General features: G+C 39.4%; 2 protein-coding genes across 2 annotated transcripts in view; both read right to left on the bottom strand.

Moving 5' to 3' along the window:
• Positions 1-12,312, bottom strand: part of SLC4A8 (solute carrier family 4 member 8) — an 829,308-nt gene that overhangs the window by 584,371 nt on the left and 232,625 nt on the right. The window lies entirely within an intron of this gene.
• The window catches only part of LETMD1 (LETM1 domain containing 1), a 72,621-nt gene that overhangs the window by 60,033 nt on the left and 276 nt on the right, over positions 1-12,312 (bottom strand). The gene's annotated exons all lie outside the window — the stretch shown is intronic.

Here is a 12,312-nt window from a genome sequence, read left to right as displayed (position 1 = left end):
GTTTGGATGAATACCCCAATTCTGGAGCATGCACAATACAATAAAAATTTGTTGACATATTTATCAAGTACCTACCATGTACCAAGTGCTATGCTAAATATTGAACATAATCACATAAACCACTATAATCACAACAAGTTTTTATCAACACCATAGTCTGTTATGTGTACAACCAACTATTTCACCCCGAAATTCAACCAGGATGGTTCTATCCTATGAATGAGTCTTATCAGTAAATGCAACGAGAAAGGTGCCAGAAATACAGTATCTTTAGCTCACCCTCACTGCTTGCTGTTTGTTTCCTGGTGTTCCTTGAGCTGGAAACCCTAGAACAGAATAAGCATTGTCAGATATGCAATTTCCAACTAACTGATCATGAGAAAGCCCATAAACACCACTCGAGGGAGTGGCTAGCCAGTAATTGATTTCCATCACCATAATGAAACTTCCTGATAACACCACAGGGACCACAGGAGTTCATTTGTACAAGACAATATTAATAAACTTCTCTTTGATAAAAGATGCCTTTTCAGAGATTTCCCAATTTTCTATAGCTGTGATTTCTACTACCTAATCACAAATCAAAAGGAAAGTGGGCACAAGGCTACAAGTCTCAGAGAATTGAGGTGCAGCTTATTCATCTGAGGTCCAGAATTCTGTTGTTCTGCAGAAATAAGAACTTTCTGAGGGCAAGTCTAGAATCTTGTGTAAGGCACTATGAAGTTCCTAAGATCACCAAGTGGAACAAATGATGTATGGTGGCTGCTGTTGCAGAGGCTTGAGGAGCGTTGCGCACCCTGGGCTCGGTAAGGACATGGTATCACTGAGCCTGTGACCAAGCCAACAATGACACAGAAGGTGCTATGTGTGGCTGCAGCCTCGCATGTGTGCTAATATGGCACCCCTGGCATATGGGTGTGGGTGCTGCTTTCACTATTGTGGTTACTGAGCAGCTCTTGTAGTCTCTTGAGTCTGCCAACAAGCCTGGCATCTTCCACTGAAGCCACATTGACTTCACCAGAGGACAGAGGACCAGGAAGTATTTGTGATTTTTCTGTTTTAATGTTCAAATGTGAGATAATTTAAGACTTACAGAAAAGTGTCCAGAATTATATAAGGAGTAATGTCTGACACCTGATTTCTCCATGTTAGATTAGCCATATATGCAATCACTTTTCTCTCCATAATTTCTTCTTGATTGTTTTATGATAGATTTAAACCTAACCTAATCTAGCGAATTTGTCTGTGCTGTGGGCTTTTGGGTCACAAAATAGGTTGAATCAAAGGACTTTGGATTCTTTTTTTTTTTTTTTTGGTTTTTGGGCCACACCCGGCAGTGCTCAGGGGTTACTCCTGGCTGTCTGCTCAGAAATATCTCCTGGCAGGCACGGGGGACCATATGGGACACCGGGATTCGAACCAACCACCTTTGGTCCTGGATCGGCTGCTTGCAAGGCAAATGCCGCTGTGCTATCTCTCCGGGCCCAGGACTTTGGATTCTAATGTTCACACCAGCACCATAATTCTGTGTGAAGATCTCTGAATTTACTCTAAAGTAGGAGGTGATCCATCAGTAGATTCTTTGTAAACATCTGAAGGAGGAAAAAAATCTATGCCATAAAATAAAGGTGACTAAGGGGGCAGGAGTTTGACTCTTGTGGCAAGTTCAAGTAGGTGCCATCTAAGTTTACTTTTTTTCTGTTTTTTGTTTGTTTGTTTGTTTGTTTTACTTGAATATTGTTTTTGGCATGTAGAGATTCTACATTTTTCCAATAATATGTATCAAATTTAGAATTAAATCTCACTTGGAGACATCTTTATTTTATTTTTACTTAAAAACCTTGATTTACAAAGTAGTTCATAATAGTTGTTTCAGGCCTTCAGGCCTTCAGTGTTCTCAAGTGTGCTGAATGTGCTGCCATTCCCTCCAAAGTGCATTTAAGGGGCAAGAGATATATCTCAGTGTTAGAGTAAACTTCAAACAAACTTTATAATTGACAGTTTTAAGTCCTTGAAGAATGTTGTCTGAATTTAAATAGGGATTACTTTGAATCTATATAATAGTTTAGGTAAGATGTTTATTTTGATAACCTTTTTATTCTTCCTATCCACAAGCATGGAATGTTTTCCCATTTCCTTAGGTCTTCTTCAATTTCTTTCATAAATGTTTTGAAGTTTTTAGGGGCCGGCGTGGTGGTGCTAGAGGTAAGGTGTCTGCCTTGCCAGTGCTAGCTTAGGACGAACCGTGGTTCGATCCCCCAGTGTCCCATATCCCCCAAGCCAGGAGCGACTTCTGAGCGCATAACCAGGAGTAACCCCTGAGCATCACTGGGTGTGGCCCAAAAACCAAAACAAAAAAAATGTTTTGAGGTTTTTTTTTTATTTTTTGTTTTGTTTTGTTTTTTGGGGTCACACCCGACAGTGCTCAGGGGTTACTCCTGGCTCTATGCTCAGAAATCGCCCCTGGCAGGCACAGGGGATCATATGGGATGCCAGGATTCGAACCACTGTCCTTCTGCATGAAAGGCAAATGCCTTACCTCCATGCTATCACTCCAGCCCCAATGTTTTGAAGTTTTATGAAATAGGTCTCTCACCTCCTTTGTTAAGTTGATTACTTGGAACTTGATGATTTTGGACACTATTTTTTTGGACACTATTTTAAATGGTATAGACTCTTTGATATCTTTCTCCTTTCAGTTATTCTTTGTGTAAGGGAATATAATGGATTTTTTAAACTGACTTTGTAGCTGGCCACTTTACTGCACTGCTTTATTGTTTATAGGAGAGCTTTTTGTGGATTTTTTTATTATTTTTATTATTTTTTATCATGTCATCTGCAAATAGAGGTAGTTTGACTTTCTCTGTTTCAATTTGGAGTCCTTTGATTTCCTTCTCTTGCCTGATTGCTGTTGCTAGGATTTCTAATACTATATTGAATAAAAGTGGAGACAGTGGACTTCCTTGACTTGCGCTTGACCTCAGTGGGAATGTTTTTGTTTTACACCATTAAGAATATTGGGGGCTGGAGAGATAGTATGGAGGTAAGGCGTTTACCTTTCTTGCAGAAGGTCATCGGTTCAAATCCTGGCATCCCATATGGTCCCCCGTGCCTGCCAGGAGTAATTTCTGAGCACGGAGCCAGGAAAAAACCCTGAGCACTGCCAGGTGTGACCCTAAAACCACACACACACACACACACACACACACACACACACACACACACACACAAAGAACAATATTAGTTGGGGCCAGAGAGATGGCATGGAGGTAAAGCGTTTGCCTTGCAAGCAGCGGGATGGAGGTACGAATCCCGGCATCCCATGAGGCCCCCATGTGGCCCCCTGAGCCTGTCAGGAGCGATTTCTGGGTGTAGAGCCAGGAGTGGTCCCTGAGAACTGCCAGGTGTGGCCCCCTCCCAAAAAAAGAGTATTGGCTATTTAGCTGTTACTATCTTGATGAAGTATTTCCACACCTATTTAATCATGAATGGGTGTTGGATTTTATCACATGCTGCCTCTGCATTGATTGATATGATCACATGCTTTTATCTTTCCTTTTACTGATGAGGTGTACGATGTTGATTGATTTGTGTATATTGAACCATTTTGCATCCCTGACATGAAACCCAGTTGATGATAATGTATAATTTTTGATGTGCTGTTTGATTTAGTTTACTAAGACTTTTTTTGAAGATTTTTGTATCGATGTTCTTCAGTGAGATTGGTCTGTAGTGTTCTTTCTTGGTGTATCTCTGTCAGCTTTGGAAATTAGTGTAATGTTAGCTTCATAGAAGGTATTAGGGAGGGTTTCCACCTCTTCAATATTTTGGAAGAATTTAAGGATTAATGGAAGTAATTCTCTGAATGTCTGAAGAAGACCAACAGATGGCCAGCTGGCACATGAAAAAATGCACATCATTAGGAAAAATCATTAGGGAAATCCAATCAAGACCAATATATCTTCTTACACCACATAAAAAATATTGGGAATAATTTGTGTTGGCATGGTGAAAAAGAAACTCTCATCCACTGCTTGTGGGAATGCTGTCTGGTCCAACCCACATGGGAAACAATATAGAGGGTTCTCAATAAATCCAGAATCAAATTGCCATATGACCCAGAAATCTGGGTATCTATTGTCATGACAGAAAAACATTCATATGAAAGAATTTATGAACACTGCTGTTCATCACTGCAGTCAGAACAGCCTAAATCAAACTAAATGTCCAACAACAGATAAGTAGATCATGAAGATGAAGTACATTTACATAGTGGGATACTACAGAGCTGTAAGAAATAATGCAATTTCCTGCAACATAGATAGATCTGGAAGATATTATGTTAAAAAAGTATGCCAGAAAAAGGAAGATAAATAATACAAGATAATATCACTTATCTGTGGTATTTCGAATAACTACATGAAGAAATGCAATGACTTGAATGGAGGTTGTTGAGAATACTCAAGGCCTCAGAATATAGTGAGGAGAAGGAAAGAAATTGAATGTAGGAGAAAGACACATATGAAATGACAGTGGACAGGGACAAAGGGAACTCAGGTGCTATCATCTTTCCCTGTTTTTTTCTGAAATCTACAATTCAGAGTTTATTTTTCCTGTGTTCTTTTCCTGAAGAATTTTTCTAATATGCTCCCTTGAGTACCATGAGGAGTGATCCTATGCACCAAGTTAAATGCATGCCCTGAACACCACTGGCTGTGGCCTCAAAACAAAAATTAAAAACAAATCTTGCTGAGTAAGATAGTAAATAATAAAATATAATTTAATTACATTCATAAATGAAACATTATTTTATTTAATTATAATTGCTATTAAGAGTCAGAGAGAGTACAGGCAATAAGTGCTACTCTTGCACACAAGATGGTTCTACCATCCCCCAGCACCACATATGATCCTCCAAGCACCACTAGGTGTCACAACTGAGTACAAAGCCAGGAGTAGACCATGAGCATATCCAAATGTCACACTCACTCCCTCCCAAAAACCCATACAACGTCGAATTGAATGGCTTAGTCATTTATTCACCAGTGTCAACACTAAGAAAGATTTCATCCCTTGTAAGGTGTCAGATTACTCTTCTCCTCTAGAAGACTACACATGCCTGCAAGAGTCCCTCATATATTTTAGACATTTTTTTGTTTGCTTTTGGGCCACATCTGGCAATATTCAGGGGTTATTCTTGGCTCTGCATTCAGGAATTACTCCTGGATGTGCTCCAGTGCTCCATCCACATGGGATGTTGGGGACTGAACCAGGGCCGGTTGAATGTAAGGCAAATGCCCCATCTAATACAGCATATGTTCCCATAAGCCCCACCAGGAGTGATTTCTGAGGACAGGAGTAAGCTCTGAGCACAACTGAATGAGCCCTGAAAATTTTTACAACTCCTTTTGTTAAACAAGGGTGCATTCAACTTTCATATACTATAGAGGACTGTTATGCTCTTTAAATATAGTAAGAGAAAATAAATAAATAAATATAGAGATTTCTCACCTTTCAAAAATTACATAGATAGGATCAGAGAGATGGAATAGTGGATAAGGCTTAACTTGCATGTGACCGACCCAGGTTCGATCCCCCACATCCCATATGGTCATTTGATCACCACCAGGAGTGATTTCTGAGTGTAGAGTCAGGAGTCAGCTCTGAGGATAGCTGGGCATGGCCTCAAAACAAACAAAAATTATATAGTCATTTTATAGTTATCTGAGGTTGCTTGTAATATCTCTGAGCCATCCTTTTTTAATCCCTGGGGTTAAAAAGAATTCCCTCCTTTTTATCTCACTGGGAGTGAAATAAGTGACTCAGAATTAGAATAAACAGTCCTCAGGGGCTGGAGAGATAGCACAGTGATAGGGCTTTTGCCTTAGACATAGAAGGATGAGGATTAGAATCCCGGCATCCCATATGGCCCCCCGAGCCTGCCGGGAGCGATTTCTGAGCATAGAGCCGGGAGTAACCCCTGAGTGCTGCCAGGTGTGACCCAAAAATCAAAAAAAAACAAAAAACAAAAAACAAAAAAAACCCCACAAAACCCTAAACCAGTCTTCAAATCAATGGAATAGAATTGAAAATCCAGAGACAGGGGCCGGTGAGGTGGTGCTAGAGGTAAGGTGTCTGCCTTGCAAGCGCTAGCCAAGGAAGGACTGTGATTCATCCCCCCTGGCGTCCCATATGGTACCCCCAAGCCAGGGGCAATTTCTGAGCGCTTAGCCAGGAGTAACCCCTGAGCATCTAATGGGTGTGGCCCGAAAACAAAAACAACAAAAAAATCCAGAGACAGATCTTTAGATATAAGATCAGTTAATCTTCTATAATGGAACCAAAAAAAAAAAAAAGAACACCTCTTGGTGTTGGAAAATCTGGTTGACCATGTGTAAAAAGAAGGAGGAGGATGAAGAAAAAGAATAACAACAACAACAAAAGAACAAGAAGAAAAAAAAACAACCCAGACCTTTCTAACACTATGCACAAAAGTCAAATAAAAATGGGTTAAATGACTTCAGACCTGAATTCATAAAGTACCTAGAGTAAAACACAGGCAGGACTCTCCATGATGTTGAAATTAGAAACATTAAATATGAAATTCCACTGATCAGGGAAGTGGAAGCAAAGATTAACAAATGGGACTACATTAAATTAAGATTAATCACACTAATTAAATTTATTAATTAATGTAATTACTTTAAATACATTAAATTTCTGCACCTTAAATAAAACAATGATCAGAACACAAAAACAGCCCATAGACGAAGAGAAATTATTTGCCCACCATTCATCCTATAAAGGGTTAATATTCAAAATGTATAAAGCACTGGTAAAATGCTATAAGAAAATTAATCCAACCCTATGCAAAAATTAGGAGAAAAGATAAACAGAAGCTTTCCCCCCAAAATAAATACAAATGGATGGGCCATAGAGATGGTACAGCAGGTAAATTGCTTACCTTGTATACGGCTGAGGGGGTTTAATCCCTAACATCTCAGGAACACCACCAGGCTTGATTCTTGAGTGTAGAGCCAATACTGAGCACTGCCAGGGTTGCCCCACCCCAAAAAACACACATACACAAAACATGTCCAAGGGTATATTGAAAACTGTTCTATATTACAAATCACCAGGAAAATACAAATCCAAACAAAAGTGAGATACCACCTCACAGCAGAGAAACTTGTACTCATCAAACAGAACAACAAAAAGTGTTGGCCTGATATGTTTGTAGAAATGTCAACTGGTCCAGCCTTTTTTGGAAGTCAATATGGACATTTCTCAAAGAATTAGAAATTGATCTTCCCTACAACCTAGTCATTCTACTCCTGGGAATATATACCAAGGATCCAAAAACACATAGCTAAAAAGACAGTTGTTCTCTTGTGTTCATTGCAGCACATTCATGTAGCCAAAATATGGAAAACTTCAAATGCTCATGACCAGATGACTAATTAAAACAGTTATGGTGCAAATACACAATGGAATATGACTTGTCTGTAAAAGAAGAGAAAGCCATGCAATTAGGTGATACGTTGACGGATCTGGAGAGTATCATGCTGAGAGAAATGAGCCAAAAGTGGGAGAGGGACAGACAGAATGATCTCACTCATATATAGGATATAAAGAAACATAGTAGAAATAACTAAAGGTCAAAGACAATAAAAATGATGAGGAGGGGGGGCAGAGAGATAGCAGGGAGGTAGGGCATTTGCCTTGCATGCCGAAGGATGGTGGTTCGAATCCCGGCATCCCATATGGTCCCCTGAGCCTGCCAGGAGCAATTTCTGAGTGTAGAGCCAGGAGTAACCCCTGAGCGCTGCCGGGTGTGACCCAAAAATCAGAAAAAAGAAAATTGATGAGGAGGAATATTGGTTTTTAGCTTGCAAATGGGGGTTAGGGTTCTGTGTCATTTAAGTGGGATAAGTCCAGGAAGATATCACTATGACTATGATAGAGGGCAGTAGTCACTCTGAACCAGGACTAGGTGCTGAAAGGAGGTAAAGTAACATGCATGATATCCTATCAGTAAAAGTATTTAAAATATTTTAGTGTTAATCCTTGACACCACACAGGATCGCCTTAAAACCAGTGGGAGTGATTCTTAAGCACAGAGACAGGAGAAAGTCCTAAGAAACACAGGTGAAGCTCCCAAACTAACAAAAAGATCCATGAGGTCCACATCCCACAGCTTCCACTGAATAAACAGCCCTGCTTCATAGCATTATGACTATTCTCAGAAGAGAATTGTGACAATTCTCTAATAGAATATAACTAGTCTCATATGCCAAGTCAAGCTGCTGAAGCTCACGTGTACAATGATCTTCAGACTGAAAAAACTGGAGCTGTCTTGGGAGGAGCAGAGCTGAGTCTGAGAAAGCCCAGTAGTTGCAAATATACTCCCATAGCTGACACCATTTAAGAAGCCCAGCTTCATTACTTCACAATTAATCTTAGAAGATATCAAGAAGATGAAAATTCCAGATACATGAGTCTTTAGTGTGAAAACTTTAGGACCTTCTTGAAAACTCTGCTCCTACCTGGGAAGCTTTTTCCCTTTTCCCTGCCCACTCACTACCAGAAGCCACACCCACATTTTAAGGCCTTTACCATGTAAAAGGTCCACTTTTACAGATTCATGCCTAATTTCAGAATAGATGCAAGCCAAGCTGATAAAACTCACAGGAACATCAGTCTTCAGGCTGAATAGTATAGGGCTTCTTTAGCAGGGTAGTGGGCCAAATATTGTTCTAGTTCTACAGCTCCTGAAGCATGTGGCCACATATATGGCCAAACCAAATTCTACAAAACTGAAGAGCCTAATAGGAGAACAACAAATTGCATCGGAAAGTTGCATAGAAGGCCATTAAACTCAGTAAGGGAAAATAATAATACAGAAAGCTCAACTAGCAAAAAACAGCTCAGTAAATTCTCAGATAAAAAATTAAATAAGGGGGCTGGAGAGATAGCATGGAGGTAGGGCGTTTGCCTTGCAAGCAGAGGATGGTGGTTCGAATCTTGGCATTCATGGTTTCCCGAGCCTGCCAGGAGTGATTTCTGAGCGTAGAGCCAGGAGTAATCCCTGAGCGCTACCAGTTGTGACTCAACCCCCCAACCTCCCCCCAAAACTTAAATAACATAATTGCAATATATAACAATTTTCAAAAACTTTCTTTCTCAATTACATTTTGATGTAATGATAATTATCAAATTATTTTATCATGCAATATAAAAAGTATTCTGTGCTTGCTAGGTAGCTAGGAAACTGGGGACAATGCTAGAGGAAAGTTCACATAGTACAACTGATATTTGAATGCCTGAAAAAACTTTATTATAAATAACATTGTAACCCAAGATGGTTAAAAACCCTTTGTTATATGAGTGATGGGCGATGGTTAAAAACCCTTTTTAGATGAGTGATGGGCAAATATACTCTCCTGATTTGTGGAACGACTTTTTATTCTGGTTTTTATTTTCTGTACAATTGTGATGTACAGAAGCTTTTTTATTTGATGTATTTGTTTATTTTTCCTTTGATTTGCTTGGGCATTGTCCTTAAATTATTAAAAATACCTATCCTCTAGATTCAATGTCATGAAGTTTTCCTCAATATAATGTGGACTTAGGTCTTATATTGAGGCTTTTAATCCATTAATCTTTTTTTTTTTTTTTTTTTTTTTTTTTTTGGTTTTTGGGCCACACCCTGTGACGCTCAGGGGTTACTCCTGGCTATGCGCTCAGAAGTTGCTCCTGGCTTCTTGGGGGACCATATGGGACGCCGGGGGATCGAACCGCGGTCCGTGCGCAGGCAAGGCAGGCACCTTAGCTCCAGCGCCACCGCCCGGCCCCTAATCCATTAATCTTGATTTTTGGTGTTAAAAGGGGGTCTGAATTAATTTGTTTTGCATGTGAATGACCAGTTTTGCCAACATCCCTTGAAGAGGTGATGGGCACAGGTTTGAGTCAGAGAGGAAGGTGGTTAGTAAGTTCAGACAAGACATGAGAATACAAAACGCAGAAGCAGTTTATTTGCTTAGCTAGCTAAGGGTCCAAGATCTATACCTGAAAACAGGCTTTCAGTCAAGGATCCTGAACCACTATTTCACTCAGATTTTATAGATGTACAGCATCAATATAGACCCGCCCAGTTACTTTCCTATTGGCATCTGCCACATTTCGAAGAATACATCTTCCATTCTATTGGATCCCACTTAATTCAGACCACCTGATTTCATGGTAACAGACACTGACGTAAGTATCCCCTCTTTCTTATTTCCCATCCTTACACCCACACGGAACATCCCGGCCATCTGTTTTGGACCGATGAGTCTCCCTTTATCTTCCTCTCGTATCTGAAGGCCACATTCCCACAAGCTAGCAAGTTAACAAAGGGAGTATACAGAAACTAAAAAGCAGTTTAAGCAGTTTTAGCAAAAGCAGAAACTTTCATTGGGAAAGCAGAAATCTCAGGGTCCCACTGTATAATGTGCCTGTGAAGGTGGCAGGCAGAGGGTGAAGTGTGGGGGATGATCCCATCAGTATGGGAACACTGGTGATAGGAGTTGACTCTAGTGGGGGGATTGGTGTTGGAATATTATATGTATATATGCCTAAGATATATATGCATATATAAATATATATATGCCTAAAATTCAAGGATCAATAACTTTGTAAATCATAGTTCTTTAACCAGTAAGAAAATGTTAAAAGAAAAAAATAAATCTTTATATAAAATCTTTATCCTTATGTAGGACTTAGTTTTTACATACTTAACAGATTAATGAATAAAATAATAATCTATATTGACTTCAAAATAATAATGCAAGAGGTGGTTGTATATGATAAGATTGGTGCCTATGAAGAGATCATGGCTTAATGAAATACCAAGAAGTTCATATTATTCTATTTTTATGTGTGATTAAGTTTCTATAACAAAAATCCTTTCAAATGAAAAAGGGAACCGAAATTCTTATGGCCCCTGGTCAGTCAGAAGGCAATAAAAATGCTTTCAGATCCTTTTCTCATTTGATCCCAGTTATAAACCTGGCAAATGATAAAGCAGTTTTCCAATGTTCACTTAGTGATAAGAAATGTTCAAGTCCGTGAAGCTAATAATAATTGTCATATTCAAGAGCTGAAAACATGGCACTTTATTATAATTAGTATTAAAATAAAAGCATAAAATAAAATATAACTGTACTCATTGGCATTATGAGTCAGGCCCTAAGTATTTTGACCTGTGTTGATTTATTTAATCTTTATAACCATGTAATGAATAGGAATGATGAGTTGTTATCCTTATTTTTTTAAATGAGAAAACCCAAGGTCACGGTGTAATTAAAGCCCATATCAAACCTGGGCAATCAGACTTCACAGAGGACACTAGAAGCAGGTACTCTGGTGGTCAATATACTGTTGGAATGCAGAATGCACGAAAATATCATTAACAGCTTTGTAAATTGTGGTACCTAAATAGAAATCTGTGAATTTTTCTACTATAGGTAGGCATATGATATTGTGTAAAAATACCTATATATCGTCCTATCAACAAAATTGTTTCTCATAATATCTTTCTGAAACATACAAAGCATCATTTTTTTGTCCTGGGTCACTCCTAACTTGGTGCACACGTCTATGAGGTACTAGGATTAGAGCTAAGAAATTCCGAGCCCGGAGAGATAGCACAGCGGCGTTTGCAAGCAGCTGATCCAGGACCAAAGGTGGTTGGTTCGAATCCCGGTGTCCCATATGGTCCCCCGTGCCTGCCAGGAGCTATTTCTGAGCAGACAGCCAGGAGTAACCCTGAGCACCGCCGGGTGTGGCCCCAAAACCAAAAAGAACTAAGAAACTCCGTACTCTTCTCCAGACTCTGAATAATCTATTTTAACTCTTGATACTACTGCCCAAGGGCTGATTCAAGGAATTCCTAGATTAACCCTTCTAGAATATTAAGATGACGGAAGAGTACAGGGAAATTAAATTCCCATTAGTCGCTTTTGTTCTGATTGCGACATCAAAGACCAACTCTGCTCATCTAGTGTTTGAGGTTGAAAGGTGAAATTTAAAGACCTAAAATAGAAGGTTAAAGAGGTCTGAGAAATCAGCCAGGAAGCCTCTTTGAGTTGAGTTTCTTAATAGAAAAGACCAGCTTGAGAGACCTTTACAATTTGTGAAATTCAAGAGCACTCTTGAAGTTAAAGAAGCTTAGCAACAGAAGAAAAAGCCGACGAGGCAGGCAGGAACATAGAAAAGTGGCTACAGTCCAGAGAACAGGGTCAGAGACTAAAAGACACTAAGACCAGAGAG

This window comes from Suncus etruscus, chromosome 11, assembly GCF_024139225.1.
Source record: "Suncus etruscus isolate mSunEtr1 chromosome 11, mSunEtr1.pri.cur, whole genome shotgun sequence".
Taxonomy (NCBI): domain Eukaryota; kingdom Metazoa; phylum Chordata; class Mammalia; order Eulipotyphla; family Soricidae; genus Suncus; species Suncus etruscus.
This window is presented reverse-complemented; position numbering and strand designations above follow the sequence as displayed.